Source organism: Petaurus breviceps, unplaced genomic scaffold (genome assembly GCF_028583685.1).
Source record: "Petaurus breviceps papuanus isolate PSGF00001 unplaced genomic scaffold, PetGlider_PUasm1.0 99, whole genome shotgun sequence".
NCBI lineage: Eukaryota > Metazoa > Chordata > Mammalia > Diprotodontia > Petauridae > Petaurus > Petaurus breviceps.
This window is the reverse complement of record NW_027187465.1, coordinates 23819228-23825334: the sequence shown is the minus strand read 5'-3', so window position 1 is coordinate 23825334 and position 6107 is coordinate 23819228.

Below are 6107 nucleotides of genomic sequence, written 5' to 3'. Positions count from 1 at the left end.
TGGAGTCAGGGGGACCATGGCTCCAATCTTGCCTCTAATGCTCACTGTGATCATGGACAAGTCAGTGTAACTTCTCTGAACTTTACTCAGTTTTCTCATCTATAAAATGGGGATCAGAATACTTGCACTAACACATTCCCCCAAGGGGTTGTGAATGTCAGCATTTTGGGGTTTTCAAGTTGACATTACATGGGAATGACAGATTTCCTAACTCAGGAATGGAACATTTGTGATATTTGAGCTTACGCTTGAAGGATGAGACAATTCATTCAAAGCTGGCGAGCAAGTGAGAAGGAGCCCTTTCAACAGGAGTGGGAGACAGCCAGTGGATGGAAATTATCTGATACACCTGGCACTGGAGCAGCCACCTTGGCAAGGGGTTTGGGGCCCCTATGCTAAACACAGACTGGGTCTGTGAATAATGTAGCAGGTGCCTTGACCTGCTGGGAGAACAAGGCCACAGATCTGTAATGAGGCTGGTCAACCTGAAGATAAGGCCGCCATCTGCCCCAGATCTTCCTGGGTCTCCCGCACTGCCCTCCTCCTCTGGCCCTGGGGCCTGCTCAGTAAGCCAGCTAGGTCCTGGCTAGAGATGGAGCCAGCAGGAGGGACAGGGCCCAGGGGCTCTAGGGAGTGGCTCTACAGTTTTGATTTCCTCTCCCAACCTTGTGGGAGTCCCTGGGCAGACCCAGTGAGGACCACAACTACAACCTAAGGAACCCTTTGTCCTAAGAGGCAAGGGTGGTGGCCAGATTGACTGGTCTCCCTTGTGCAATGAACCCCTCAACACTGGCATCTTACAGGGAACTTGGTAAATAAGGTGGCTGGAATCCCCAGGGCAATGAAGTATTTGGGATCTTGACTCTTCTCATTGAAGGAGGGACCAGACTGGTTATTCAGCAAGATTCTGTTTGAGAGAAATAATAATGACAACAAATATATATCACTTCAAAGTTGTCAAAGCATTTTACATACCTTGGCTCATTTGACCCTCACAGTGACCCTATGAAGCAGATACTGGAAAAATAAGGGTAGTATCAGTCAATTAGTAATCATTTATTAAGAAATTATTCTGTACCAAGAACTGTGCTAACCGTTGGGAACACAAAGAAAAAGCAGTTCCTGTCCTCAAGGAGCTTACATTCTAAAGGAGGAAATAACATGTAAATACAATAGATAGGCACATTTAAAATGCTGTTGGTCATCCTGTGTTTTTTGAAGATGACCAATGACATCATGGGTGGTATCTTAACTTGCCTGTGAATTGGACTTAAGTGAGACAGAACTACACAAAGTCTCCAGCCTCACTGTTTCTTCCGAAGTCATGGAGTAGCAGACAAAAGTCAGGATGGCCCCGGATGCAGTGGATGTCTGGCATCTTTGAAGTCTGGCCAAACTCTAAGCGCTCCCTAGTGCCTACTTCAGCTGCCTTAATGGCCTTTGGAACAAATTGTTCCCATCTGCCCCTTCCATTGAGAGAAGTCTTCACATGTTGGGCGTACACATCCCCCTAACCCATCAATAAGTTTGAGGTCTGTAGTTTGGTTTAGCCCATCTGCTGAGAGAGTTTACTGGGTTGCAGTCACTGACATGCTGCAGCTTCTTGGAGCCATAGGTGAGAGTTGGGTGACAGGTGACCATCAAAGGTGGACAAGCAGCCCTCACACCAGAGGTTTTAGTCCTTCTGAACACCCCTACACCCCCCACGTTTAAGAAGGAAACAGAGGGAACCAGGAAAGGACTTCTGCAGAAGGCATCTTTTGAGCTGTCTAAAAGGAATCCAGGATTAATCAAATTGCAAATTAAAACAACTCCAAGGGTCCACCTTTACACCCATCAGAATGGCAAAGATGACCAAAAGGAAAGTGACAATTATTGGAGGGGATGTGAGAAAACAGGTACATTAATGTGTTGTTTGGTACACTGTGAATTGGAATTGCCATTTTGGAAAGCAATTTGGAGTTACACCCTGCATGTTACTAACTACTCACACACCTTGCCCTGGTGATACCACTATTTCCATACCCTCAAAAAAGGGCAATAAAATAGGAAAGGTGAGGAAGGAGGGCATTTCAGGTATGAAGAGCAGTGATTACAAGGGTTGGCATAGGAGATAGAGTGTCCAGTGTGAGGAGAAGCAAGCAGCTTCACTCTGGCTGGACTTGTATGGAGAGAAAGAGACAGAACACCACCAGGGTCAGAAGGCTTCAAAGGTAGGAGTGGGGTTAGGTTATGGAGGGCTTTGAAAACCAGACGAGGACTTTCTATTTGGGTGCTGGACGTAACAGAGAGCCATTGGATTTACTGAGCAGGGCTCAGGGACATGGTCAGTCAGTCAGTCAATAAACATTTATCAAGCCAGACACTGTGCTGAGACCTAGCACAGTTCTAAAGGACTCATGATGAAAAATGCTGTCTAGTTCCAGATAGAGAACTGATGAAATCTGAGTGTAAATTAAAGTATAATTTTTTTTCTTTTTCTTGCTTTTTTTGCAACGTGGCTAATATGAAAATGTTTTGTGTGATTGTACATGTATAATTAATATCCCATTGCTTGCCTTCTTGATCTTTTCCTTCTGACCACAGCCTCCCTTAATCTGCCCTCCCTCTTATTACCACTCCTTTTTTCTCTTATCCCCTTCCCCTCCTACTTCTCTGTTGGGTAAAATAGATTTCTAAAGCCAAATGAGTGTGTGTGTGTATCTTTGCCCTTACATCGTACTAGGGTAGACACCCAGTACACAGAAAAGTATATTTTAGATAAATATGTAAGGAAGGGAGGATGTGATTGCCTCTCAGTTCAGCTAATGCAATCCCAGAGTATGGTCTTAAATGTTGATGCTCAAAATGGTTTTTCCCCAGTGATCTCTTTACAAGGTGCAAACCACTTTGATTGGGTCAAGAAGTGAATAACTGTTGGCTAACCAAACAAACTAACGTGCCTCTGGGGGGCATTAAATGGCTGGAGGAATTTCAGTAGTTGCTTAGTCCAATGGTTGGATTGTCCCAGTGGAGGAGATTTCAGTTCTTAGGATACAATCTGAGACTTAGAGCCAGGTCCCTGGGAAGAAGAGGGAAGAGAGCTTTCTCTCACCCTCATGTGCCCCATGGCACCGGGGTGGCTGGATCAGTAGGAGATGAAGCGTCCAACCAAGAGCAGAGTAAAAGACTGAGGATGAAGGGATGCACATGGGCACCAGAAAAAGAAGGTAGCTTCTAGAAGTGCCAACCAGAGAAGAAGACCAACCATGGACTCAAGAAAGGTGTGTGTTCTGGCTCTCCCTGCCAGAGCCAGGATAGCTACATCTTTCCATCAAGGCTCAAGGGAACCCTGCAAGTCTGTGGCCCAGGATTTGAGGGGGAAATGTTTTATACCACCTGTTCTTACTGTATACAGCCTTACTTTGTTAAAACTCATTGAGGGCAGCGAGGTGTCTAGACAAATAGAATGCTGTGCCTAGAGCCTGGAAGACTCATCTTCCTGAATTAAAATCTGGCTTTGGACACTTAGCTGTGTGACCCTGGGCAAGTCACTTCACCCTGTTTGCCTCAGTTTCTTCATCTGCAAAATGAGCCAGAGGAGGAAATGGCAAACCACTGTAGTATCTTTGCCCAGAAAACCCCACATGGGGTCATGAAGAGTCATGCATGATCAAAACAACTGACCAACAATCACCAAAAAGCTCGAGTCAACTAGCTGATTGGTAATGGAGAACATGAGTGGAGGCTTGTGAGCAACGGTACAGCTTTTCATGGTTATACACAAAACCCTAAGAGTAGTCAATTCACCTATCAGGGACTGGAATCACAATCACAATCCAAATACAGGTTAATTCCAGAAAGGATGCTATCTGTACAAAGTAAATACCAGGTAGTTTTTGGAGGGAAGGCACTAGCAACTGGTGGGGAAAGATCAGGAAAGACCTTTTGTAGGAGGTGGTGCTTGGGTCAAGCTTTGAAGGAAATCAGGGATTCTAAAAGGTTGAGACAAGGAGACCAGTATATGCCAGGTCAGGAAGACCGACTGTTTAAAAGATGGAAATTAAGTACTCAACAAACAAGGATTTATTAAAAGCCTACCATATGCCAAACACTGTGCTAGGCAGTATGGATTCAAAGACTAAAAAGAAATAGCTCCTGCCCTCAAGGGGCTTACATTCTATCAGAAGAGAAATGGAATGTCTTTTTATTTTTATTTTATTTTTTTTTGCTTTTTTTTTTTTTTAGGAAGGCAATTGGGGTTAAGTGACTTGCCCAAGGTCGCATGGCTAGTTTTTGTGTTGTGTCTGAGGTCAAATTTGAACTCAAGACCTCCTGACTCCAGGGCTGGTGCTCTATTCACTGTGCCACCTAGCCGCCCTTGGAATGTCTTTATAAAAATAGTTATTTATTTTTAATTTATAACAATTCCACAAGCTTTTGAGTTTTAAATTTTTCCCCCTTCCCCCTCCCCAGGATGGCATGCAATCTGATATAGGCTCTACATATACATTCATATTAAACATATTTTCACATTAGTCATGTTGTAAAGAAGAATTATAACCAATGGAATGAACCCTGAGAAAGAAGAAGCAAAACAAAAAAACAAAAATAGAGAGAGCAAATAATATGCTTCCATCTGCATTCAGACTCCGCAGTTCTTTCTCTTGAAATAGATAGCATTTTCCATCATAAGCCTTTTGAAATTGTCTCAGAATCTTGCATTGCTGAGAAGGGCTAAGTCTATCAAAATCAGTCATTGCACAATATGGCTGTTACTTTGTACAATGTTCTCCTGGTTCTGCTCCCCTCATTCAGCATCAGTTCATATAAGTCTTTCCAGGATTTTCTTTATTATACAAGGAATGCAACTAGGCCAATTTGACTGAAACTTAGTATGTGTGAAAGAAAATACAATGAGGTGCTATGAGCTTAGAGATGTTACTGCTGTTAGACGGTGAAAAGCTTTAAATACCAAACAGGGACTTTGGATTTGATTCTAGAAGCAAGATTTTAAGCTAGGGAGTGATATGGTCAGACCTGGACTTTAGGAAGATCACTTTGACAGCTTCGTGGAGGGTAGACTTAGAGGTTATCAGTTCATTCATCCAGAAAGTACTTATCAGGTGCCTATGGTATACAATCCTATGCTAAATATTGGTAGAGATACAAACATAAAATCTAGGAGAAGGAGGTATGACACATAAACAGATAAATTTAATTCAAATCATATTATCATATAGTGAAATCTAGAAGGAGCCAATGAGGTCTTCTTGTCCAACTATCTCATTTTATTTGAAAAATTTTATTTAATGTTTAATATTTTATTTTAAATTTTGGATTCCAAATTCTCTTCCTCCCTCCAGTCCTTTCCCCACCCACGGAGAAGGCAGGCAATATGACCTCAATTATACATGTGAAGACATGCAAAACATATTTCTGAATGAGCTATGTTACCAAAAAAAACCCAAGAAAATAAAGTGAACAAATTATACTTTAATTTGCACTCAGAGTTCATCAGTTCTCTCTCTGGAGGTAAATAGCATTTTTCCATCATGGGTCCTTTGGAATTGTCTTGGATCATTTTCTTGCTCAGAGTAGCTAAGTCTTTTACATTCGATCATATTATAATGTTGCTGTTACTGGGTACAATGATCTCCTGGTTCTGCTCACTTCATATGCATCAATTTATGTAGGTCTTTCCAGGTTTTTTCTGAAACTACTCCCCATTTCTCATAGCACAATAGTATTTCATCACATTCATATGCCACAGCTTGTTCAGTCATTCCCTAATTGATGAGTATTCTCTCGATTTCAATTCTTTGCCATGACAAAAAGAGTTGTTATAAAAATTCTTACAGGAAGGGATGATACTTACAAGGTGAAATTAAGAGGTGAGAGAGGAATATAATGAGAGGAGATGGGGAAAGACAGATTGGGGTAAACTATCTCATACAGAAGAGGCAAGGGAAAATGGTTACAATGAAGGGGAAGAATAGGAAGGCAAAAGGGAATGGGTCAACCTTATTCCCATTGAATTTGGCTTGAGGAGGAAGTGAAATACACACTAAATAGGGTATCTCACCCTCCAGGAGAATGGGGGGGGGAAGGGGATGAGAGGGGGGATG